Below are 27,466 nucleotides of genomic sequence, written 5' to 3'. Positions count from 1 at the left end.
TCATTTAAATATGCTTGCACCGCATTCTCCCGGGGCCTGGGAACTATAGGCCTCATCAACGAGGCCTGGACCAGGCGTTGTTTAGTACTGGTCCACACATGTGGACCAGGCCTAACGGCTCCCAGGAGACCTCGGGATGGTCAGGGACAGGGCAGGGTGGCCCCCTGGCTCTCCCTCTGGCACCTGGGCACCTTGGCACTGGAAGCCTGGAACTACCAAGGTGCCCAGGTGGCATTGCCAGGATGGCAGGAACACAGTCAGGGTGCTCACGTGGCTGTACCAGGGTGGCACTGCCAAGGTGGGCTGTGCCCATGAAAGTGGGGGTGAGGGGGGTACGAAGGGTGGGGGTGTGAAGGGCTGGTATGAAGGGGTCTAATAAAGGTTGGGAGAGTGAAAGGTGGGGGTCTTGAAAGGGGGGTTGGGAAGGCCTGAAAAGGAAAGGGGCCCTCAGCAACCACATTGCGGGGTGTCCTCACTTAGGGGGGGGGGGTAATGCTCATGTGTGCGGCGGGGTGACATTGCAGGTGGGTGGGGGCTGTGGGGGCCCTCAAACTCACTGAGAGATCGGGGCACCCTTTCAAAACGGCGCCCTGATCTCTGAGGAGCGGATCTCACCGGCGAGTGTCGGCTTGACCGGGGAGAAAAGCCGCAAGGCCTCAAAAAATGACTAAGGACGTGATCTAGCCAAAACAAAAAGAGGGGGCTTGTTCCCGGCCCTGTTTTTCTTCGGGCCTCAATGAGGAACCCCCTTCTGAGGCCACAGTAAGTCGCCTGCACTGAGGAGCTGTGTGCGTCTGTGCAGGAAGAGAGTGCCATTCTTAAATGGCACCCGGATCTCTCAAGCCCCTGACGCGATTCCGGGACCCTCCCAACGTCCCAACTAACCTGCTGGGAGGTACTGGAGCCCCTGGCACCAACCTCAGTTGGGCAGGGTACCCTTAGACCTGATCCCTGGCAAAATGCCACCTGGGCACCATAGCACTGCCATCCTGGCAGTGCCCCTGCCAGCCTTGCAATGCCACTTGGGCATCCTGAGTGCTAGGCTGGCACCCATGCAGCACTGCCAGGGTGTATAGGTGGCACTGCTAGGGTGCCAGGCTGGCACGGATGTGCCAGGGTACCACCCTGCCTCGGAGACCCCTCCCAAATGTGGTCTGCCCGGTGCCCGTTTATAGGGATCAGTGCTAAAAGGTGCCCAGCAGTGGTCTCCTTGGCGAGGCCGGTAGGTCTGGGAGCCGGTTCGATCGGGCGTCGGCAGAGTTAAGTGAGCTTTTCAACTCACTTAACTCTGCAAGTCTGGGTCCCACCCATTGTGGGTACGATCCAGATTGCAACATCTGGTTAGATCTCGTGAGGCGTAACGATCATTGGGAATCCCGGAGTAAGCCTCTCGTGGGATCTACCGGCTGTGTCCCGTTCTGATTCCAGCGGGACACAGCCCATCTCCCTCAATGTGTTCTGTCCTGCATTGAAATGGTGACCTAGATTAAGTGCTGAAGTCGCAAGAGTGGAGCTTGAACCGTCAACCTTTTGTCTTTGAGGAGAAAGTGCCTAGCTGATGCTGGTTTTATAACTCTCAATTTTTTGATTTCTACCAAAAACCATTTTGTACAAACCAAATCCGATAAAAGTGAAAAGAAAACTTGCATTTATACAGAACCTATCACAACCTCACCATGTCCCAAAACACACTACTCCAATAAAGTATTCTTGAAGTGTAGGCTGTCAGAATGTAGGCAATACTGCAGTCAATTAGCCCACAGGAATGTCACACAAACAGCGACATGATATGACCAAATCTTCTGTTGTAGGTTAAATTAAAAAAAGAAAATGCAGGAAATATCAGGAGGTCAGGCAACATTGGTGTACAGAAACAGAGGCAACGGGTGGGATTTATCGCACAAAAACAGAGTCCTCCCTGCAGCTCCGAGAACGACCCCATTAAACAGGTCACTTGCTTTGTTTTGGGCCTCAGCAAGGAATGCCCCGCCAAGGCCACACTTACCTCAGCTCATCAGTGCAGGAAGAGATCGGCATTTTTAAATGCCGCCTCGATCTCTCGCCCCCTCTCGGACTCTCCAGTGCAGCCGCCGGACCCCTTCACTGCCCCAACTTACCTTTTAGGGGGTCCTCGAGCCTCCCCTTATCACAGCTCTTAAGGGTAGGGCACCCCCCCCGGGCCCGATCCCTGGCACAGCCAACCTGGCACTTGGTCACCTTGACACTACCAGGATGGCACTATCAAGGTGTTCACGGGGAAGTGCCAAGGCACCTGGGTGCCAGCAGCATTGCCAGGTTACTACCCTGCCCAAAGCCCGACCACCCAGGGGCCTCCAATGACCTGGGAGACACCCCCTCCCACCAGGTGCCATTATACCTGGTGTGGACCAGTGCTAAATGGTGCCATTGTGAGGTCTCCCAGGCATGGGCATCATTCCCAGATTACGGGAGAATCGGGCGCCGATATATCTAAATGAGCCTAATGGCGAGATCCAGACTGCGACGTCTTGCGAGATCTCGTGAGATTTAACAGTCTCGTCCCGTCACCGAGTGGGGTGCGACAAGGCCATTCGATCGTGCCCAACGTTTCAGGTTGGTGTCTTTTCATTAGATTAGTTCTGACATCGACCTGAAAAGTTAACTTTGTTTCTCTCCCCACAGATGCTGACTGACCTGTTGGGTATTTCTAGTATTTTACGGTTTTCATTTCAGATTTTCAGCATCCGCTGTCTTTTGCACTACCATTTCTCATGATGATAGTTGAGGGAAAATCATTGGCAGGGCCACTGTTTAATTTCTCATAGGAAAACTGGCCCTTCCGGCAATTCAGCACTCCCTCAGCACTGTACTGCAAATTTCACTCCAGACTTTGAGCTCAGATCTCCGGAGTGGCAAATGAACTTACAAACCTCCAACTCAGAGGCCAAGAGTGACAGCCACTGAGCCGCAGCTGACATTATGGAATTATGAAAATGAAATGAAATGAAAATCGCTTATTGTCACAAGTAGGCTTCAAATGAAGTTACTGTGTAAAGCCCCTAGTCGCCACATTCCGGCGCCTGTTCGGGGAGGCTGGAACGGGAATTGAACCATGCTGCTGACCTGCCTTGGTCTGCTTTCAAAGCCAGCAGTTTAGCCCTGTGCTAAACAGCCACTTAGGAGTGAATTTGAAAATTAATCTTTAAAGGGTTACAGCGACGTGCAATTACATTATCAAAACTGAATAAAAACAGAGCTTTGTCCAAGTTTTCCTCCTGCAAATCGTAGTCAGGCAGCAAACTTGCATTATTATTTGTTTTGAATCAGCTCCATTTAATGAATAAATATGCACAGAAAGCACTCGGGATGCTCTATTATTCAGGAAGACATGCATGTTTTTCTTGCTGAACACAACAAATATTTTGATATCTTACAAACGCATTCAGGACTGACTGGTTTAGCGTGCTAGCAGACATTAAAAGTCTTTGAATGAATGAGGGGACTCCTCCATGTAACTATCAGCAGGTCTCAGAGTCAAGGTAAAAATAACATTAGCAAAAGTGGCAGTATCTGCATACACCAAATATGCCCCCAGATTAAAAGTGCCAGCATGGACTACCGTCATTCTTGGAGATGCCAGTATGCTTTACCAGCACACATTTACCCACTGGAGACAGTGCCTCTGATTGTATGCATAACTGCCTCTGTGAAGAACTCCACATTCTTCGAAGTTGATTAGTTTGGCAAACCTGATTCAAAATCCAAGTGCAAGGTTGATGGACTGAACCTTTTAAATCAAGCCGTATGCTTCCACCATTAAGAAAATCGCTTTGAAATACACTGACTGCTGTGCGTTCGACAAACCCTTAAAAATCAATATTTTACGCAATATTTTATTTGATGAATGTACCGGTTGATGTTATTTTGAAGTGTCTTACGGGGGGGTTACTGCATCTTAGAACCTATTTAACCAGACTGCACCAATTATTTTGGATTGCAGAGAGCATTGTCGATGCTCCACACAGAAAACCTGTTACAGTGATGACCAAATTAGCACTGTTCAACTCGGGGGAAAAGCTGGAGAGGTTGACGACACGTTATTAACAACTGTGCCAGCCTTGCTCGTCTACTCAGGAACGCGCAGTTATCAACCTGATGGGATGGGAGATGCACCAACTCTTTCAAAATTGCGCCACAGCTTTCCAACTGGAAGGGAACAAGTTGAAACAATGAAAACTGCTATATGGTGAAGCAACCTTTCAACAGGACTGATCTACCCACCAGGCCTGAAGCCTGAAATGCATTTTAGTTCATATCCAATTAGGGGGGTGGGGGGGGGTGGAGGTAGGAGTCATTGAAAGGGTTAAATAAGTTATAAGGTACATCAAATTATTAGAATATACCTTACAAAGGAGCACTCCAAACAGAGACTTATTTAGATTACCACAAGATCTTGGTAACAATATTTATACCATATTTACCTAAATGAGGCAATAGGACGATATTTACTCTTAAGAATTGCTAAATATAGTCCTTTACAGAGTAAAATCACCACCATAGTGGGAGGTTTGTTCTGATCTACATCTTTAAACTGACAAGCTGTAGAATTCCTAATGAATGCCTTCTTTCATCTGTACGTCTGTATATATTTGACAGTATAAATATTTAGTAATATGTGAGTCAGCTTGTGATTTTACCCAGATGGACTGATTGATGTCCCAGTTTGACATTGCCAAAGATGATTTGTGCAGTTATACAAAGTGTTTTCTTCCCCTCCTATTTCACTAGCAGCAATTAGACAGCTGATAGCAAACACTCTAAGGTGTCTTAAATAGTGAAAAATTCTTTTAGCAGTTACTGCTTCTTCACAGGAATAAATTAAACTTAAAAACATTTTGTAATATTAGCAGATTAGTATGTTATCAGCAGAAATTATAGGGACAAAGTTTGAAATGCAAAATAAATATACATATTCCCACAAAACAGATCTAATTGATAGCCCTTAATGTAATTGTTAATTTTGGAATGCTAAACAATATCAATTCGCAGAATATTCGTAAATTGACATATTATTCAAGTAAATTGAAGGAAAATCCAGAATGTTCAGTTTTTAAGCTGATGGCAAAATTCTACTGGAAGTCTCAAAAGGGTTAAGCGAACCAAGGGTTTTGTTCTTTGAATTTGAAAGCATTTAATCAATAAAAAAATTCTCACTCCAAAAAAAGAAAGTTGCATCAATCATATTCGAGCTTTTAATGTCAATTATTGCCTTAGATGTAAACTCTGATTTCCAGATTCAGAAACAGGATTAAATTACACCTTAACGGCAGAAGATCCATGTATCAGTCTTTCCTTTCGAAGAACCTGGCATGTGCTATTAGTTTGATGATGCAAACAATTCTAGATATTTGTGCTTAAAGCTGCAATATTGCTTTTTTAAAAAAAGCCTGCAGAGACCAATTTTGCATCCATCAAAAAATAGTGTAATACAAAAGCCTGCCTTGAACAGAATTTTCAGTCACTCTATCGCATTCTCAGCGATTTTTCAACCTTTTGTAAATTAGTTATAGATAAGAACACCAATGAAAAAATATCGCCCTGTTTGGCTCCAGGGTCCATAAAATACTTAAGAGAACTGACAACATAAAGTCCTTAAAACAAATAGAATGGGACTTCCTGACATGTGAAGGAATGATGTCTGTTTGTTGTACAATTCTGTCCTGTATAGAGCTACAAAAAACAGCATTCTGCTGCAGCTGTGGCTCGTGGAGATTTAGCTGCAAGTTCCCCTTAGTTCAATGACTCCAGCTACACTTGAGGTATGATTCAACTGCTTCATCTGACACAGTAACAATCCCCATTTTTTATGCAGTTTCTTTTTTAGATTGGGGGTGGGGGAGGAGGGAGGTGGAAGTAAATAAGAAATAAATGTATTCCATTTAAGGGCCGTTTTCCTTTTATCGGATTTGAATACTAATAAATTTGCTATTGACCAGATATAGACTGTGTGGCCCTCGGGCTTAATCCAATGACCTCGATTCACTTGATTATTATATACTGTACCCTCAATCCATCAGCCCTGCATAGACCCAATTACTGACAGTCACTGTGCTACTTCCTTGTAACCCAAAGAACGGAAAAATTGCAAAAACAGAGGGTACAGATGGTTAATTTTTATGAGTGATGACAGGTCTCAGACACACACACACACACACACACAATGTACAAGGTAGGAGTACGTGTACGCATAAGAGTGAAAAATGACTGAACTTGATGGGAAAAGTTTCGAATAAGCTGCATTGTTTCACAAAATATGTCATCGGGAAAAAATGTATTAGCTCCAATCAGCGAAAATGTTTGATTCATTGCTTAATTTCAAGATGCCAGGCTGCAAATTATATCAGGGCTGCCATAACTAATTTTGGCTGCGCTGTGCCAGATGAGAAATGAAATGTCCGAGGAACCACTAGTGAAAAGCTTCCATCTTTCCTTCACGGCTGAATATTGCTTCCCCTAATGATGTATAATAGCCTAGAACCACACTTAACCTGAGCATTAAACGGCAGCATAAACTGTTTACTCAAAGTTACAAAGGAAAACAGCAAACCATACCAAAGAAACCGAGACTCGTGCTTTAACCTCTGCTCCATCTATTTTCACAGGAGATGATAAATGGTAATATCGATTGATTGCGATATTATTTTTCACAGAATATTGAATTTCAGCTGCCTCAACACTGAGCAATTTGTGCTGTACGTTAACTTTCTCTGTCAAATAATAATGTCATAATTACACCATGTAAAACTGTAAAATTAATATAGGCAAAGTATGAAAAATAGTAACGTCACAATATTACTCTTTTGTTGCAGTTTTCTATGCAGATTATATAGACAACAGCAATATCTAGGTAATAGATTTTTTTCCCAGTTATGACAAGTTTCAGAGATAGCTATATGTATAAACATATATAAGTATACCCACACTGCACGTGTGCCTGCAAACACACACAGACAAACAGAGGCAGACACACATGGATACATAAGGCAATAGAGAGCACCGCATGGTATAAAAATGAAAGGGATGAACTTGCATTCCTGTAGCGCCTTTCTCACAACCTCAGGTCCTCCCCCAAGCCCTGAATGGCCAACGAAGCACCTCTGAAGGGCAGTCACTTCTCACAGTCAACAGTGCAACTGGCTAAATTATTGTGTCGTTGCTTTTTGCAACTGAAGCTGGATCTCACCAGTTTCCGGCTTTCATTGTTCAAAACTTTAAACACATTTTGCAAATAATGCTATTCATAAATGACACCAAAATAAAAAAATATTAAGACTGTGAAAATTAGTAATACAAAAGTAGAAATGAAACATTTGCCTTTATTATAAGTATTTTTAGATGTAAACATTGCCGAGATTTTTGCATGCCTCAAATATATTTATGATTCAATTATTTTTAGGTTTACAGTCTGTTTAACAATAATAGAAAACATGTATACTGTCCAGTAATTCAAAATAAATTAGCTCCCTTCTCACGAACCCCCAAGTTACGATTGGATCTCAGAACTGGTAAAGGAAAGAATCAAGTGAGTTTAAAAACACAGGGCTGGATTCTCCGGTCGGCGAAATGAAATCGCATTAGGCGATCGGCAGGAGAATCCCCGTTCACGACTGAATTGGGGGCGGCGCCGCTTTCACGATGCTCTGCCCCCTCCAAAGCAGCGTACTCGGAGACCGCATCGATGGCCTCAGGACATTGCCTGAGGCCCAATCCCGATGCTCCGCCCCCAACCGGCCGAGTTCCCAGACAGCATCGGTCGCGTGTGGTCTCATCCGTTGGGAACTCGGCGTGGTGACTGCGGCCTGAGTCCAGCGCAGCCACAGTCAGGAGAGGGCCAATCTGCGGGCAGGAGGGACTTTGCCAGGGGCTGTGTGCCCAGTGGGGGGGGGGGGGGGTCCGGGGCACGCGAGCCGGCCAAAGGGGGTGGGGACTCTGTCACGCAGGCCAGGTCTGCGAGTGGCCGGCGCCATGTTGCACAGTGCGACCACTGCAGGCCGCCGCCATACGCGGCCACGGACCCGGCAATTCTCCGGGTCTTATCAGCAGCTAGAGCCGGGTGCTCTACGCTGCCTGCCTGCTAGCCCCCCACCAAATGGGGGATCGGTGGCCGTTGTATGCCATTTTTTCTGTTGTAAAATGCCACCATTCCCGCGCCAGCGTGGGGACATAGTCTCAAAATCGGAGAATCCAGCCCACAGTCTTCCCTCATTAAAAAAAAACCCACCTTATGTAATTAATCACAATTTCCCAGTGAAGACAGAAAAATACATTTTTAATTGTCGTGGAGGCATTTAGTCCGATTCTGACATTTCCCCATTCCACCTGTAGCGAACAGCTAGTCCCTCTTGTGGAGGAGCCCGGGACAAAGGGGCATAACCTCAGAATTTGAGCTAGATCAATCAAATGTGATGTCAGGAAGCGCTATTTCACTCAAAGGGGGAAGGATATCTGGAATCTTCCCCCCCCCCCCCCCCCCCAACGAGCTGTTGAGCCTGGGTTCAATAGAAAATTTCAAAACTGAGATTGTCAGTCTTTTGTTGGGTCAGGGTATTAAAGGGTATAGAACCAAGGCAGATAATTGGACTTTAGCCGTAGAACAGCCTTGAGCTAACCGAATGGCAGAACAAGCTCAAGAGGCTGAACAGGCTGGCCCTAGGCTTCAGAGCAATAAGCCCATGATACCTTTGCCTTGGAGCCAACACAAATGACAACTATCATTTTTAGAAGCATTTTCATTGCATATAATATATTAAGTACTTTATTTTCTCCAGAGATTTTTCACCCATTACTGAAGAGCTTCCAAGTCAGAGGCTGGATAATGAAGTGATTTGACACCCCTGTCCTTTCGCCGTTGGCATCTGGCTTTGAGTCCAATTCAGGCTGGTGGATGGAAGTAATTTCTTTCTGATGAGTACCAAGCAAAATTGGATTGAGAAAATGTCAACTCAATTCCTAATAAACATAAAATTGAGCAAAGTGCAGCAGAATCTCGCATAATCTCATTCACAAGAGCTACAAGGTTTGCTGGTGTGGGAGCAGGAGGTTCTGTGCTGTTGTGCTTTCAAGGCTATGTCAAGGAAAATTCCTGGAACAGTGATAAAGAGCGGTTTAGCTTGTATGCTATATTGTACAATAAAATGCTGGATTCTGACACTGGACGAAAAGGACAAGTATTTAGTTCCATCGGTCTTCCATCTTGACCAACACACATGTTCAAATTCCCACAATACAATGGGTTGGATCTTGTTGGGGTGGGGGGCATCTAATGGCATGCCTGGTTAGTTAGGCTTTTCCCCTCACCCTTCAGCCACAATTTCTTTTTGCTGTAACTTTCGGGATGTTCAAGATGTCAACAGCGTGGCAAGGGCAATGAGGCATCTGAGATCTCGATGAATAATGGGACCAACAATCTATCTCCTTAACCAGTGAGATTGAAGGATTGAGAAACAGAGGAATGACGGAGAATAAAATAGGGCGAATCTAGTCAAATTAGGCAGAGAGAGAGAGAAGATAATGGATAAAGAGAGACATAATTAGAGAGATAAAGGAAGCAAAAGGAAGATTTTTTCCCCCTCATGCCAAATTTCAAACAGCGATTTGCAATGTGTAGGAATGAGTTTAAACGGTTTCCTTTCTGATCCAGAGTTTGACTGGGGTTGCACTAACAATTAAACAGGTAGGTACGCTGTTAAGCTCCAGGCCTAACTTTCTGCAGCAAGTTCAATTGACAATTAGTGTGCAAGACCAGCAAGTTTTTAGAAATAACGGGGAAGCCGAGGGTGAGATGCCATCACTCGAAGCAAATAACGGAACTCTTATCACCTGGCCAGAAAATTCAAGAGATTTGAATCCCTGAAATTTCTAGCCAATATATGCATCAATAATAGTGTACATCGTTAATAGCCTGTTATTTTCCAGGGTTTGGCCCTTCACAGAGATAAGTACTTTGCATTTGTAGTACTCATACCCCAAGACTTAGTCATTTTAACATGAACCTGCTTGAATGAGAAAAGAGGTAATGCACACTACAGGTACATTTTAAACAGATGTCGGTGCCAGATATTTGGGTTTGAGAACTTGTGATATCTAATTATTTGTTCAGACCAGGTTTTTTCTTTCAAGAAACTTTGGAGTTTTAATCTTTACCTTAAAATGCTGTAAGACAGAGAGAGAGCTGATGTAAAAAGTTTTTTAAACAGTTTGCCATGGCAAAGAAGAATTCTTTGCACAGGCGAACAATTATTGCAAAAGTAACGCTGCCCTTTTGAACCAGGTGCTGAAATATCTGATTAGTTCTCGTGTTACACTGTTGGGCGTCCGGCTTTCGCCAAAGGTGCAGCTATTATTATTAACATCATTTGTCTGAATCATTACTCCGAACCTTGGTTCAGCAGACACTACGAGCGTGGCATTGTAATAAATGACCACAGAAACCTTCTTAGCTTCAGACGGTTTTTATCTGCCAACTCCCCACCATCAGCTCCATCTTTCTGAGAAGCTCGAAATCCCCAAAAGGGATGGTGTGTCTATTTGTTTTCCACTAGGTTACCACTCTGTCTATTGCTATTTGGATTAAAAAGGGTGACTTCAATTCATTCACATGACACAAAAACCACTGATACAGTAATTTTTTTTTTGCCCAAGAGGAAAGACAGAAAACAAAGTTGCTGAGCGCAGGCCGAGGCTAACAGGATGCGTAGCGCCAACAAATCTCCACAGCACTTGTTTCCAATTTTTTTTAAACACATGTAGCTTTTCACAGTTTGTAAAGATTTTACTTGAGGCAGCAGAGAAATAGGAGCAATATTGATCCGTAGTTTACAGAATTAAACCATTATCCCTTCAAGATCAATTTACAAATAACAAGATATCCATACCCACGCCGATAATTTTAACTGGAAATGAATCAGAATTGTTATCTTATTTGTGAGTCAAAGGGCGGCAGTTTCCGGTGTCGGGGGGCGGAGAATCCAGCCCATGATGTCAGAGTCCATATATACTCTAACAATCTACCTCACCACACCTGTCTCAATCCTGTGTTGTTGGCCCGCTTGCCTGGCGTCCAGTCCTGGGTGAGCCAACATTGCTTCTCTTTTAAAACTGGGAAGGCCTAAGGCATTGTCTTCAGCGTGTGCCATTGATACAACCCTCACGAGGACCACGGGGAAACCATTGATGATCTCCCTGTGAGACTTGTGGAGTATGAGCTTCCCAGGACGGGGCGGAGGCCATAGAGCTGGAGCTAGTTAAATATCTACACATAAAAACCGGCCCACGTAGGGCCTAGTGGGACCAGATTGGGAGTTAGTTACTGTTATGAGCAGAATATTGTATATAGTTCAATAAATCTTTGTTCCACTACCGATGGTTTCCTCACGTTATTAAACTGCCGATGGTGTTGAAAGGAAACTCCGGATTCGTTGTGGAACCGCCTAGCCGTCCGGTCGATTAATATCCCGGAACGTGTGGACACATGAATTCAAGGTACCACTGTTCAGTAAGCTGGAAGCCTCTGATGCAAGCCTAGAAAACTGGAGCCAGTGTGCTGAATGCATGAGGTACTTCTTCCAGGCTGATGGTATTTCGGGGGCTGACCATAATGCACGATCAATTACTGCAAAGACGAGGTTAAAGCATAACTGAAGGCTTTAATAGACTAGAACTGTTCCCCAGCAGCTCAGGTACAGAATGAGGGCTGCTGGGACAGCACCGACTCTTATACCCCGCCTATCTGGGCGGAGCTACATACTATACAGCCAATAGTAAACCCCCAGGTTTGACCAATGGAACTTCAGCCTCTCGGGTGCTACAATACCTGATAATACCACATTCACCCCCTGTTAAAAAGAGAGTCCGGCGGGGGTGGTGGCCAGCGGCTACAACTGCATTCAACATGGTATGATCAGATATGGAGGTACCGTGATACCTCCTGACAGTGTTTAGAGGATATTTACAGTCATGGCAGATATTTACAGTCAGTGTTTATTATTTACAGTTACAGATCGCTTAAGATGAAGCAATCAGTCGGTCAGGTACCCTGGTCGTCCTCTGGGATCGTCTGGGCCTCGGTGGTGATTCCGGTGGGGGTCCAGGCATCTGCGACTCCGGGAGAGTGGCTTCGACCTCCATGGCAGCTTCGTCACCCCTAGACGGCGCTGGTGGGGAGAGCGGTTGACCTGGGAGGTCAACCGCTATAGGGGGCGTCGGTGGGTGGGAGGGCCCAGGCAGGAGCAGCGGGAGAACTGACCCTCCTGTGAGGTGCTGCGGAGGGGGGGTGGGGTGGTGGTTGGGGTGCGCGTGGGGTTCCGGCGGGAGCCAGGTCCCGTAGGGAGACCGTATCTTGTCGGCGGTCAGGGAACGCCACGTAGGCGTACTGAGGGTTAGCGTGCAGCAGATGGACCCTCTCGACCAACGGGTCCGACTTGTGCGCCCGCACGGGTTTACGGAGCAGGACGGGTCCGGGTGTCGCTAGCCAGGTCGGGAGCACGGTCCCGGAGGAGGACTTCCTGGTAAAGACAAGGAGACGTTCATGAGGTGGCTGATTGGTGGTCATACAGAGCAATGACCGGATGGAGTGGAGGGCCTCCTGGAGGACCTCTTGCCAGCGGGAGACTGGGAGGTTCCTGGACCGTAGGGCCAGTAGGACGGTCGTCCAGCCCGTTCCGTTCTCCCTCTCTACCTGACGTTTCCCCGGGGGTTGTAACTGGTCGTCCTGCTTGAGGCGATGCCCTTGCTGAGCAGGAACTGACACAGTTCGTCGCTCATAAAGGAGGACCCCCTATCACTGTGTATGTAAGCGGGGAAACCGAACAGTGCAAAAATACTATGGAGGTCCTTGATGATGGTGGTTGTGGTCATGTCGGGGCAGGGGATGGCGAAGGGGAACCGGGAGTACTCGTCAATCACGTTCAGGAAATATGTGTTGCGGTCGTTGGAGGGGAGGGGGCCTTTGAAGTCCATGCTGAGGCGTTCAAAGGGACGGGAAGCCTTTATCAGGTGCGCCCTCTCTGGCCGGTAGAAGTGCGGTTTGCACTCCACACAGATTTGGCAGTCCCTGGTGGCTGTCCTGACCTCCTCGATGGAGTAGGGCAGGTTGCGAGTCTTAACAAAGTGGAAAAAGCGAGTGACCCCGGGGTGGCAGAGGTCCTCATGGAGGGCTCGGACATGGTCCACTTGTGCGGTGGCGCATGTGCCGCGGGACAGGGCGTCAGGAGGCTCGTTTAGCTTCCCGGGACGATACAAGATCTCATAGTTGTAGGTGGAGAGTTCTATCCTCCACCGCAAGATCTTGTCGTTTTTTATCTTGCCCCACTGTGCATTATCGAACATGAAAGCAACCGACCGTTGGTCAGTGAGGAGAGTGAATCTCCTGCCGGCCAGGTAATGCCTCCAATGTCTCACAGCTTCTACTATGGCTTGGGCCTCCTTTGCGACTGAGGAGTGGCGGATTTCGGAAGCATGGAGGGTACGGGAGAAGGTGGCCACGGGTCTGCCCGCTTGGTTGAGGGTGGCCGCCAGAGCTACGTCGGACGCATCGCTCTCGACCTGGAAGGGGAGGGACTCGTCGATGGCGTGCATCGTGGCCTTTGCAATGTCTGCTTTGATGCGGCTGAAGGCCTGGCGTGCCTCCATCGACAGGGGGAAGGTTGTTTACTGGATCAGGGGACGGGCTTTGTCTGCGTAGTTAGGGACCCACTGGGCGTAGTAACTAAAAATCCCGAGGCAGCGCTTCAGGGCTTTGGGGCAGTGAGGGAGGGGGAACTCCATGACTGTATGCGTTCAGGGTCAGGACCTATAACTCCATTTCGCACTACGTAGCCGAGAATGGCTGGACGATAGGTGCTAAATACGCATTTATTCTTATTGTACGTTAAGTTAAGGATTTTAGCGGTCTGAAGGAATTTTCGGAGGTTGGTGTCGTGGCCCAGCTGGTCATGGCCGCAGGTGGTGACGTTATCGAGATACAGAAATGTTGCGCGCAAGCCGTATTCGGTCCATCTCGCGTTGGAAGACCGAGACCCCGTTAGTGACGCCGAAGGGAACCCTTCAAAAATGATAGAGCCGCCCATCTGCCTCGAAGGCAGTATATTTACTCGTGCGGTCGCTCGTGCGGAGGGGTAGCTGGTGGTGAGCGGACTTGAGATCCACTGTGGAGAAGATCTTATAATGCGCGATCCTGTTTACCAGGTCGGATATGCGGGGGAGAGGGTACACGTCCAGCTGCGTAAACCTGTTGATGGTTTGACTGTCGTCAATGACCATCCTATGTTTCTCCCCGGTCTTTACCACCATTACTTGGGCTCTCCAGGGACTGTTGCTAGCTTCAATGACCCCTTCCCTTAGTAGCCTTTGGACCTCCGACCTAATGAAGGCCCGGTCCTGGGCACTGTACCGCCTGCTCCTGGTGGCGACGGGTTTGCAATCCGGGGTGAGGTTCGCAAACAGGGGAGGCGGGTTGACCTTAAGGGTCGCGAGGCCGCAGACAGTAAGGGGGGGTATAGGGCTGCCGAATTTGAAGGTCAGACTTTGCAGATTACACTGGAAGTCCAACCCCAGGAGTGTAGCCGCGCAGAGGTGCGGAAGGACATAAAGGCGGAAATTGTTGAATTTCCTTCCTTGGGCTGTGAGGTTTGCTAGGCAGAACCCCTTTATCTGCACTGAGTGGGAACCGGAGGCCAGGGAGATTCTTTGATTTACAGGGTGGGTGAAAAATGAACAGCGCCTTACCGTGTCAGGGTGTATAAAGCTCTCCGTGCTCCCAGAGTCAATCAGGCAGGACGTCTCGTGGCCGTTGATGCAGACCGTCGTTGTTGCTGTTGACAGTGTTCGATGTCAAGTTTGGTCCAGAGACACCGAGGCCAGACGCAGTAGCTGTGAATTTTAGTCGGGCAGTGTATAGTCGGCCGGGCTGGGGTCCTGGGGCCCCATCCAAGATGGCGTCTCCCATGGGTTGCACATGGTGGTCGGAGATGGACAAAATGACGGCGCCCATCCGTCCAGCGCGGTGTCCGGGGAACAAGATGGCGGCGCCCGTGGATGATGCAGGCAGGCCCCCTGGATGATGACGACTGGTTGACGCAACTGGACTGCATCACGGTAGCGCCGGTCCGGGTCACATGACAATTAAATGGTCATCCTGTAGTGATGGAAATGGACACTGGGCCGCCGTTTCCATCGTGGACCGATGATTCCGCACGGGGATCATACCACTGACATTGTGCGACACCAAGGCAAGGTCCGCGCCCTATCCCGGCAAGTCTTTACACATCGGGGGGGACCACCGTAACTCTGTTAACATCCAGGCAACAGTCGGCCTGTCTTCCCTTGGTTGTGGTCTGGGGACCTGGACCCAATTTTCTGGGGCATGACTCCTCCATTTTCAACTGACAACAGATTTTTCGGATGGGAACCAGGAATCTGTACGACGTACTTAACAAATACCCCAAAGTGTTCCTGTGGATCCAGGCAGGATAAAAGGGGTGAAGGCCCAGATCCACGTGGATCCTGATGCTCAACCCCGGTATTTTAGGGCGAGGCCTGTTCCCTATGGATTGCTTGCCAAAGTTGATGCGGAGCTTCAACACCTGAAGGATCTGGGGGTCCTACGCCCTATACAATTTGCAGAATGGGCTGCACTGGGCTGCCAGTAATGAAGCCTGAAAAATCTGTCCGACTTTGCGGGAAATTTAAACTCACAGTAAACAGAGCTTCACGCCTGGACTGGTACCCAAAGCCGAGAGAGACGATTTGTACGCAAAGCTAGCTGGAAGGTGTTCTTTTATGAAGCTTGACATGAGCTACGTTTATTTTCAGGTGGAGCTAGATCCAGCATTCATAAAATTTGCGACTATAAACATCCATAGGGGGTTATTTCAATACACCCGCCTCCCGTTTGGGGTTTCATGGTGAAGGAACATATGGACAACCTGCAAAAAGTTTTCCCAAGTGGGCGCCCAGTTCAAGAGGAGTAAGTGTGTGTTCCGCGCTAGAGCTGTGATTTACTTAGGATACAGGGTGGACGCCGATGGTCTACACCTCGTGGAAGATAAGGTTCGGATCATGAAATCCCTGACCCCGAAGAGTGCCACTGAACTCCGGTCGTTCGTAGGCCTGCTAAATAATTTTGGGAAATTCATTGCAAACCTGCCCACTTTATTATAGAAATTCAAGTTCTTGTTGTGATCTCTGAATATTTATAGTACATGATAGATTTGGCCGAGGCTAATGGACAAGTGGGTGTAAAATGAGCAAAAATCTCATTCCTAACGCACTGTTGTCAATCACATACAAGCAAGGGCAACGGCCAAACAACATGGAGGTTTCATTTTGGTGCACTTAACTTTTAACCACATACATTGGGGTCTTTTAAAGAAGGCAAGAGCTGTAAAATCTCTCCGCAAAAGATTCTAGAAATGGTTTTGAAAAGCAGACATGAGGGTCCCGATACACGGAGTGTATAAACATGGCTGTAAAACAAAAGAAAAAGTTAATGCAGGATTTCCTGAAAGCCGAACGCCCCGTCACTTTTTAAAGCTTTTCCTCCTGCGACTTTATTGGGGTTGGTTTTTCAGAGTTGTGAAATTACTAGCGATGTGCATTACCAGAAGATGCTGAACGTTGCCAGGGGTTAACCAGCTTCAGATTTATTTGCATTCAAATTGCCGGGCATGAATGCTGCAGCAACAACTACAGGACTATAAAGTGTCAGTTTTCATTTGCCTCTTGGTGTTCCTTTGCTACTGTAGTATTATTTTACTGACAATTACACTCATTGTAACCACATTTCTGTTATATCCTGTCCTTGTTGCTTGAGAAACTGCCATTTAGCATACAACCTACATCACATGTTGTGTCTGATACAGTGCAACGAACATTTGTACTGAGGTCTGATCACTTGTGCATAGACGTGCATTCATCAGGCACCATTCTCAGACTGATGCGACGTATGGCTCATTGGGTCATTTATAATCTCTATGCAAACCGTGCAACAGGTGCGGGGCGGAATAACATAGAATTCACATCAGCATCTTACGATTTCGCAACTGTTTGCCCTAATGACTCAGCCTCCCGTCAATCTGGGACGCGCGCTTTCACTTATTTCATCAAATTTCGTTGACTCTTGAGTCACAAACAATTGCACAATTTCTTTACATCTGAGAAATTACAGCATTAAACATCATAACATTTGTATCAATACACAGAATTTCAACGGTAGTTTCTAAGGTGGTGATCCAATTAAAGCCTAATCTACACTCTACAGAGATTAATTTTTTTAATTTCAGTTTAATGAATGATAAATACTTGTTTCTTAATCAGTGTTCAATTATGCCAATAATTACCAACTAGTGAAAGCTACTATTGTGTTGGTAATGACATTTCAGAATGCAAACAATTTTATAATTGAACGTGCTTCAGATCCCCATCCAGTTCTAATGGAAATGTTAAAAGCTGTGAGTTAAAATGGAAATGCTTTAAATGTGTATAATTAGAATGTTAATTGTTGTCTGCATTGTGTCGTGCAATCCAGGTAAATTGTTTCAAGAGTGTGTGTGGAGGGGGTGCATGGGAGAGGGAAATGGGATGCCTGGTTGGGTGTCTCAGCCAAGCCCTTAGCGGACATGCATTTCTGGGGTTAAAAGCTGCTCCCAATTCAACTCTAATCAACAGTGCGAGCATCAGCGTGGTGTGCTGGGGGAAGGTGGGGACATACAGGCGCAGTGCAAATCTGAATCCGCAAGACCTAATATCCCAATTTCACAATCGACACCGTGAGAAAACGCAGAGCCAAAGTTAAGCGTTTCCTCACACTGAATCTGAATCATTGAGGACTGGAGAGAAATTATTCCCATTGAATCTCAACCACTGGGGGTGACGCTCGCTCATTTTGGTTAGAAAGTCATATATTTTGAAGCATCTCCTTTTTAAAATAAGCTGTACCCTTGTATCTCAACAGGTTGCCAATATGCTGACACTTCTTGATCATAAATGTCATGCCTAAGATCCTCCAATGATGATAGCTCGAGTTACGGGCATCACAGTAAGTCTACTTGTGACAATAACAAAGATTATTATTCTTTAAAGGACGTTTAGGGGAAAGACTAATTCGGCCAGCCCCGCAGCCATCCAAGGTCCCCGTGAACCTCCAATGCCACACACCTGTGACTCTCCAATTTTCATCCTCTTTCCAGCTCTCTTTCGTCTTTTAAGACGCTCCTTAAAATCTACCCCCTTGACCAAGCTTTTGGTCATCTGTCCTGATATCTCATCATGTGGCTCGATATCAAAATTAATAATAATCTAACAATAGTAATCTTTATTCTTTGTGCTGTCGTTCCAGGTGAAAGAATTGTGTTTTCTGGCTTTAGAATTTTTTTCCCACTATTTTCGGACATTTCCCCTTTAAGTGGGCGTGGTCCGGGGCCTCTGACGTCATGATGTTTGTGACGTAGAGCATAGGAATGGATGCACAGATCACTTTTCCTTCACTGTGCGCTCTTTTCGTAACTGCGCATGCGCGGTTTCTCATGCATGCGCAAAACACTGTTTCGCCGGTTCGCGTCTTCTCGGGAACTGCGCTTGTGCGGCTCCTTGCGCAAGATGGCTGCCAATCAAAATTGCGATATGCTTCTGTTGCAAGCCTACCTTTGCCTCGTGGTGAGTATAGGCGCCAGTTTTACAGATTTCTGTTGTGTTCACCTCGCAGTAGTTTTCAAACTTGTCCAGGACTGTCTGGAAGTCTCTCTGGTCCTGCCCTTTGGAGTACTTGAAGGAGTTGAAGATTTCTGTTGCACTTTCACCCGCAATGGTGAGTAGAAGATCTATCTTCTCAGCATCGGCCACGCCATCTAGGTCGGATGCTACCATGTAAATCTCACATCTCTGCTTGAATGCACACCAGTTGGCACTGAGATTGCCGTGGTACCTGAGCTGCTGAGGAACCGGAATCGCGATCATCTTGCCTGGGTGCTGTTGCTGATAGTCACGGATCTTGCTGAGTTGAACTACATAGACATGGTACCATGTTGTGTTATGTACTCTGGGATAACACAGGCTGCAACTCGATGCAGCTTTGACCAAAAGATACTCCAGACTTTGAAGTAAGTTCAATGTGATTTATTGAACCATTAGCACAGTTCTCTATGAGTTTGACTCTCCTGCTAATCTTGCTATTGTAACTCAGTCTAACTAACCAGTCTGCTCTAAGCCACATGTTTAGTGTGATGCTTCTGATCTGCCCCTGTCCTACTCTCTAAGTGACGCCTGTGGAAAGAGACAGAGCATGTGTGCCCTGTCCTTATATATGGGTTGTGTAATGCCCCCTTGTGGTAGTATCACCTCTGGGACTCTTGACTGCCCATTGATCGTGTCCTATCCTATGTGTTCATTAGCTGTATGTCTGCATGTCATGACGTCTCTGGCGCTCCCTCTAGTGTTTACTTAGTCGTAGTGTATTTACATTAACCCCTTGTGTATTTACAGTGATGCATTTCACCACAAGAGTAAATAATAAAGAACACATATTTACACTCCCTTCTGGGGTGCTTTAAGAGTGACTGGAAGAAATGACACCGACGTTGTGTGTTCTGGTCAGAGTTATACTTGCATATATGTGTTTTTATTGAGAGCCATCGAGTTTGAAGCCAAGTAAGTAACAAAGCCGTGAGGCAATATGTTCTTGATGAATTTTCACAAAGCACTGAGGACTGGGCTGGTGCAGTAGCTGAACTACATTTCGTCATCAGTGTACCCAGAAACACCCTTTCAGGATGAAAGATGAAGTGAGAAATAAAGAAACAGAGCAGATTATAATCATCAAATGTTCAAAGATGGGCTTGTTACATTTCTGGTATTTCAAGGGCAGAGATCTCTCTCCACTCGAGACATCAGCATGCTTTAAAAGCTAGAAAATTCTAAAAAAGAAGGAGGATGTTCAGATGTGATCCAATAATAGTCACGTTGTTTCCGAGCACTTCATCCAGCTGTACTTGTTCACAAGTACAGAAATAACACATCTCCTGCCTACCTGATTGACAAGTGCACAACACCAGATCAGTGCATAATGAGAGCTATCAAGTTGCCACGCGCACTCTCCTGCTGTCAGCTGCAACAATCTGCCCAATTCTAGAAGCTACAGCACAGCCTTATCCTGTCACCTCTCTCTATCTCGTCTGAAGATCTGAACGAAAGGAGATTTGGGGAGATTCAAGTGAGTTCCAATTGAACATGGCCCCCATTAACAAATAATGGTCATAATTAGGTGGGGATTGTTAAGAATGTTTGTGCTGAATTTAAGAATGTCAAAATTGGTGTGCAGTTTAATAACACTTCAAGTGTACCACTTTGTTTATTTTTGCTTTATACATAACCCCAAATCTTCAAATTGGGGCAGGATGTGTTGAGTCCATTATAACATCTCAAGAATCAATCTGTACGGAGACACGAGAGGCTATCCTCTTGAAAACTCGAATTTACGCACTTTTCACCCAAAATAGCCCACTAAATCCCGGGAAAGAACCCTCACCCTCCTCCAACACCAACACGAGAAAGAGACATGCCAACAGCAGCAACGCTACGAGCCGAAGAGGCAGCAAAGGCAGTAAGAGAAAGACCGAGGAGGCAGCAGACACGTGGGTGACGAAGTCCTGGTCACACCCGGACGGGCTGCCTCCCAATGAACAAATGGAGAGAATTCCAAATGCAGACACTCCAAGAGCTCAAGGAAGTCATCAAACTAAAAATGAGGCAGCAGTGAAAGTGGCAGTGGCGGAGACGCTGCAAGCAGCGTTAGAAAAGATAGAAAGGCAGCTAGAGACGCAGGAAGCGATGGTCAGAGAGCTGGAGACAGCCGCGACTGACCAGAGTGATTGAATCGCCTCACTGGGGGCAGCGATGTCCAGGTTGGTGGTGGTGCAAGGGACGCTAAGGGGAAGGTCGAGGACCAAGAAAATTGATCACGCTGCCAGACCCTCGGCATTGATGTCCTACCGGAAAAGAGATGCGCATCGGTTGGGGGGGGGGGAGGTATAGATCGACACTGGGGTGTGGCCACCACACAAGCGGGTGAGCTGGCACAAGGAAATACAAGCGAGGGAGGGGTGCGCAGCACATCTCCAGATGCGGGGCGGAGGGGGGTGGGCAACAGGGGGAAGAGTACACTCTAGGGGGGGAAAGGAATGTGCGGGGGGGGGGGGGGGAAGGAACAGACCCAGTGGGAAAACAGAGGGATGAGGGGGGAGGGTGGTATTAGGCTGGCTACGACAGATCACACATGGTGACAAGGAACACAAAGGTACCGCGAGCAACCATTTTTGGAAGGCCCCCAAACAAAGAGAAACCCCGGAGTGCAGGGGAACACCCACATGGCGTACGCATAGATGGCAGCCATGTTGGATGGCCCCTGGACAAAGGGAAACACCGGAGCTCAGGGGCCCGGCCTCATGGTGAGTACGGTGACCGTGGCCATTTTGGACAGCCCCCCTACCAAATGGAAGCCTCGGAATGCAGGAGCGCATCCACAAGGTAAGTATGGTTGATCCGCAGGAAGGGGGGTGGGGGGAGGGAACAGAAACACCCCATCAGGATAGTCACCTGGAACACCAGAGTTTTTGCCCATCTGAAAAGTATGAAAGCCGACATAGTCTTCCTCCAAGAGACACGCCTGAGAGAGGAGGACCGGACTTCCGGGTGCGGCGATGACCAGCTGAGTCGCACGTTTCGGCAGCTCCCGGTGAAACGGACTTTTGGGCTCTTGATAGGAGCCCCAACGGCAATTTTGACGGCTAAAAACACTGTGCGGTAAACCAGAAGGGAATCCCCCCTCGATACGGATGGAAAAAGGAGGAGAAAGTGGCCGGATTGCAGTGGATCCTTTAGAACAGCGGCAAGGAAGGCAAGCAAAAACCAAGATGGCGTCGGAAGGTGGCAGTTTAACATGGGGCCCTGAACAACAAGAGTTCTTGAAATGCTGTGTGGAAGAGCTCAAAAAGGAAATGAAGAAAGAGCTGTTGGCCCTGATACTACAGGCGATCGAAGGGCTAAAGGAGCAACAAAAGACCCAGGAGCGGGAGCTTCGGGTCGTGAAGGCAAAGGCAGCCAAGAATGAGGACGACATACAGGGCCTGGTGGTGAAGACGGAGACGCATGAGGCACATCAGAAATGATGTGTGGAAAGGTTGGAGGCACTGGAGAACAATGCAAGGAGGAACAACCTGAGGATTCTTGGTCTTCCTGAAGGTGCGGAGGGAGCGGACGTCGGGGCATATGTGAGCACGATGCTGCACTCGTTAATGGGAGCGGAGGCCCCGGCGGGTCCGTTGGAGGTGGGGGGAGCATACCGAGTGATGGCGCGAGGACCGAGAGCAGGAGAAATTCCCAGAGCCATAGTGGTGAGATTCCTCCGTTTTAAGGATAGAGAAATGGTCCTTAGATGGGCAAAGAAAACTCGGAGCAGTAAATGGGAGAACGCGGTGATCCGCGTTTATCAAGACTGGAGTGCAGAGGTGGCGAGAAGGAGGGCGAGCTTTAATCGGGCCAAGGCGGTGCTTCATAAAAAGAAGATAAAATTTGGAATGCTGCAACCGGCAAGACTGTGGGTCACATATCGAGGGAGGCACCACTACTTTGAGACGGCGGATGAAGCGTGGACTTTTATTGTGGAAGAAAAACTGGAATGAGCGGGTTATTAAAAAGAACGTTTGAACAAAGTGGTGGGGCGAATGTGGGGGGCAATGAGGGGGGTTAAAAAGGGGGGAAAGAGGAGTTTTATGTACTAATCCTGCGATGTGGTAACTTTTCTCTCTTCCACAGGTGGTGATGGGGGGAGGAGGGGAGGTGGAGGAGATGGGGCGTTGGCCATTGGGGGCGGGGCCAAGGGAGAAGCGCGGGCTTGGTTCCCGCGCTATGATAATCATGGCGGGAATAGAGAAGCAGGAAGGAGGGGGCGTCGCACGGTGCGAGCCGAGGTCACGGGGGGAAGCCGTGGTCGGCCAGAGTTTGCTGACTTCTGGGAGCAACATGGGGGGAGTAATTACGCTAGCGGGGGATCTAGCGGGGGGGGGGGGGGGGAATTACTGGGTTGCTGCTGCTGGGGAGAGGGGGGAGCTGGTATGGGAGGGGATGGGCGGGGGGGCACCGCCTGGGGGAGATACAGTGGGAACCGGGTGAGGAGCTGGAAAAAGGGGATGGCTAATCGACAAGTGGGGGGGGGTAGGAAGCCCCCCAACCCGGCTGATCACGTGGAACGTGAGAGGGCTGAACGGGCCGATAAAGAGGGCACGGGTACTCGCACACCTTAAGAAACTTAAGGCAGATGAGGTTATGTTACAGGAAACGCACCTGAAACTGATAGACCAGGTTAGGCTACGCAAAGGATGGGTGGGGCAGGTGTTCCATTCGGGGCTAGATGCGAAAAACAGGGGGGTGGCTATATTAGTGGGGAAGCGGGTAATGTTCGAGGCAAAGACTATAGTGGCGGATAACGGGGGCAGATACGTGATGGTGAGTGGCAAACTACAGGGGGAGACGGTGGTTTTGGTAAACGTATATGCCCCGAACTGGGATGATGCCAATTCTATGAGGCGGATGCTAGGGCGCATTCCGGACCTAGAGATGGGAAAGCTGATAATGGGGGGAGATTTTAATACGGTGTTGGAACCAGGGCTGGATAGGTCGAAGTCCAGGACTGGAAGGAGGCCGGCGGCAGCCAAGGTACTTAAAGATTTTATGGAGCAGATGGGAGGTGTAGACCCGTGGAGATTTAGCAGACCTAGGAGTAAGGAGTTCTTGTTTTTCTCCTATGTCCATAAAGTCTACTCGCGAATAGACTTTTTTGTGCTGGGAAGGGCGTTGATCCCGAAGGTGAGGGGAACGGAGTATACGGCTATAGCCATTTCGGATCACGCTCCACACTGGGTAGACTTGGAGATAGGGGAGGAAACAGGAGGGCGCCCACCCTGGAGAATGGACATGGGACTAATGGCAGATGAGGGGGTGTGTCTAAGGGTGAGGGGGTGCATTGAAAAGTACTTGGAACTCAATGATAATGGGGAGGTCCAGATGGGAGTGGTCTGGGAGGCGCTGAAGGCAGTGGTTAGAGGGGAGCTGATATCAATAAGGGCACATAAAGGGAAGCAGGAGAGTAAGGAACGGGAGCGGTTGCCGCAAGAACTTTTGAGGGTGGACAGACAATATGCGGAAGCACCGGAGGAGGGACTGTACAGGGAAAGGCAAAGGCTACATGTAGAATTTGACTTGTTGACTACGGGCAATGCAGAGGCACAATGGAGGAAGGCACAGGGTGTACAGTACGAATATGGGGAGAAGGCGAGCAGGTTGCTGGCACACCAATTGAGGAAAAGGGGAGCAGCGAGGGAAATAGGGGGAGTGAGGGATGAGGAAGGAGAGATGGAGCGGGGAGCGGAGAGAGTGAATGGAGTGTTCAAGACATTTTATAAAAAATTATATGAAGCTCAACCCCCGGATGGGAGGGAGAGAATGATGGGCTTTTTGGATCGGCTGGAATTTCCCAAGGTCGAGCAGGAAAGGGTGGGACTGGGAGCACAGATCGAGGTAGAAGAAGTGGTGAAAGGAATTAGGAGCATGCAGGCGGGAAAGGCCCCGGGACCGGATGGATTCCCAGTTGAATTCTATAGAAAATATGTGGACTTGCTCACCCCGGTATTGACGAGGACCTTTAATGAGGCGAAGGAAAGGGGACAACTGCCCCCGACTATGTCTGAAGCAACGATATCGCTTCTCTTAAAGAAGGAAAATGACCCGCTACAATGCGGGTCCTATAGACCTATTTCCCTCCTAAATGTAGATGCCAAGATCCTGGCCAAGGTAATGGCAATGAGAATAGAGGAATGTGTCCCGGGGGTGGTCCACGAGGACCAAACTGGGTTTGTGAAGGGGAGACAGCTGAACACGAATATACGGAGGCTGTTAGGGGTAATGATGATGCCCCCACCAGAGGGGGAAACGGAGATAGTAGTGGCGATGGATGCCGAGAAAGCATTTGATAGAGTGGAGTGGGATTATTTGTGGGAGGTGTTGAGGAGATTTGGTTTTGGAGAGGGGTATGTTAGATGGGTGCAGCTGTTGTATAGGGCCCCGATGACGAGCGTGGTCACGAATGGACGGGGATCTGCATATTTTCGGCTCCATAGAGGGACAAGGCAGGGATGCCCTCTGCCCCCATTATTGTTTGCACTGGCGATTGAGCCCCTGGCGATAGCGTTGAGGGGTTCCAAGAAGTGGAGGGGAGTACTTAGAGGAGGAGAAGAACACCGGGTATCTTTGTATGCGGACGATTTGTTACTATATGTGGCAGACCCGGCGGAGGGGATGCCAGAAATAATGCGGATACTTGGGGAGTTTGGGGATTTTTCAGGGTATAAATTGAACATGGGGAAAAGTGAGTTGTTTGTGGTGCATCCAGGGGAGCAGAGTAGAGAAATAGAGGACCTACCGTTGAGGAAGGTAACAAGGGACTTTCGTTACCTGGGGATCCAGATAGCCAAGAATTGGGGCACATTGCATAGGTTAAATTTAACGCGGTTGGTGGAACAAATGGAGGAGGATTTCAAGAGATGGGATATGGTATCCCTGTCACTGGCAGGGAGGGTGCAGGCGGTTAAGATGGTGGTCCTCCCGAGATTCCTCTTTGTGTTTCAGTGCCTCCCGGTGGTGATCACGAAGGCTTTTTTAAAAAGGATTGAAAAAAGCATCATGGGTTTTGTGTGGGCCGGGAAGACCCCGAGAGTGAGGAAGGGCTTCTTACAGCGTAGCAGGGATAGGGGGGGGCTGGCACTACCGAGCCTAAGTGAGTATTATTGGGCCGCTAATATTTCAATGGTGAGTAAGTGGATGGGAGAGGAGGAGGGAGCGGCGTGGAAGAGATTAGAGAGGGCGTCCTGTAGGGGGACTAGCCTACAGGCTATGGTGACAGCCCCATTGCCGTTCTCACCGAGGAACTACACAAGCCCGGTGGTGGTGGCTACACAGAAGATTTGGGGACAGTGGAGACGGCATAGGGGAAAGACTGGAGCCTTGGGGGGGTCCCCGATAAGAAACAACCATAGGTTTGCCCCGGGGGGAATGGATGGGGGATATAGAATGTGGCAAAGAGCAGGAATAACGCAACTGAAAGATCTGTTTGTGGATGGGAAGTTCGCGAGTCTGGGAGTGCTGACCGAGAAATATGGGTTGCCCCAAGGGAATGCATTCAGGTATATGCAACTGAGGGCTTTTGCGAGGCAACAGGTGAGGGAATTCCCGCAGCTCCCGACACAAGAGGTGCAGGACAGAGTGATCTCAAAGACATGGGTGGGGGATGGTAAGGTGTCAGATATATATAGGGAAATGAGGGACGAAGGGGAGACTATGGTAGATGAACTAAAAGGGAAATGGGAAGAAGAGCTGGGGGAGGAGATCGAGGAGGGGCTGTGGGCAGATGCCCTAAGCAGGGTAAACTCGTTGTCCTCGTGTGCCAGGCTAAGCCTGATTCAGTTTAAGGTATTACACAGGGCGCATATGACTGGAGCACGGCTCAGTAAATTTTTCGGGGTGGAGGATAGGTGTGCGAGGTGCTCGAGAAGCCCAGCGAATCATACCCATATGTTTTGGTCATGCCCGGCACTACAGGGGTTTTGGATGGGGGTGACAAAGGTGCTTTCAAAAGTAGTGGGGGTCCGGGTTGAACCAAGCTGGGGGTTGGCTATATTTGGGGTTGCACAAGAGCCGGGAGTGCAGGAGGCGAGAGAGGCCGATGTTTTGGCCTTTGCGTCCCTAGTAGCCCGGCGCAGGATACTGTTAATGTGGAAAGAAGCCAAGCCCCCGGGGGTGGAGACCTGGATAAATGACATGGCAGGGTTTATAAAGCTAGAACGGATTAAGTTCGTTCTAAGGTGGTCGGCTCAAGGGTTCACCAGGCGGTGGCAACCGTTCGTCAAATACCTCGCAGAAAGATAGACGGAATGGGAAAAAGAAGGCAGCAGCAGCAGCCCAGGATCGGGGGGGAGGAGGAACCAGAAGGACTCTCAGGGTTGTTAATATATACTGTATAATATGTATAGGTCGTTGCTACAGATAATTATATATTGGACTGTTAAATTATATTTTTGGAGCGTGTTACTTGTGATAAGGCAGTTGCCAATTAGGGTTAGTTTTCATTTTTGTTATTTATTATTTATTCATTTTCTGTTTATAAAATAGGTCATTGTTATTTGTGTTGTTATAATATTGTGTAAAGGATGCACAATGTACTGTGTTGGTTGACCAAAAATTTTCAATAAAATATTTTTTTTTTTAAAAGAGAGAAGGACCGACTGTGGGTAAGAAAGAGCTGGGTTGGCAGTACGGCAGCACAGTGGTTAGCACAGTTGCTTCACAGCTCCAGAATCCCAGGTTCGATTCCGGCGTGGGTCGCTGT

At 48.1% G+C, this 27,466-nt stretch overlaps 1 protein-coding gene and 1 long non-coding RNA gene across 3 annotated transcripts in view; one reads left to right on the top strand and one right to left on the bottom strand.

The window, feature by feature from the left end:
* Nucleotides 1-27,466, bottom strand: part of znf407 (zinc finger protein 407) — a 565,952-nt gene that overhangs the window by 41,214 nt on the left and 497,272 nt on the right. The gene's annotated exons all lie outside the window — the stretch shown is intronic.
* Nucleotides 18,006-27,466, top strand: part of LOC140385119 (uncharacterized) — a 79,702-nt gene continuing 70,241 nt past the window's right edge. The window contains exon 1 of the long non-coding RNA XR_011933287.1: nt 18,006-18,073. This is a non-coding gene — a long non-coding RNA (uncharacterized lncRNA). The remainder of the gene's footprint in view (nt 18,074-27,466) is intronic.

Source organism: Scyliorhinus torazame, chromosome 11 (genome assembly GCF_047496885.1).
Source record: "Scyliorhinus torazame isolate Kashiwa2021f chromosome 11, sScyTor2.1, whole genome shotgun sequence".
Taxonomy (NCBI): domain Eukaryota; kingdom Metazoa; phylum Chordata; class Chondrichthyes; order Carcharhiniformes; family Scyliorhinidae; genus Scyliorhinus; species Scyliorhinus torazame.
The sequence above is the reverse complement of the archived record's forward strand: the minus strand, read 5'-3'. Positions and strand labels throughout refer to the sequence as shown.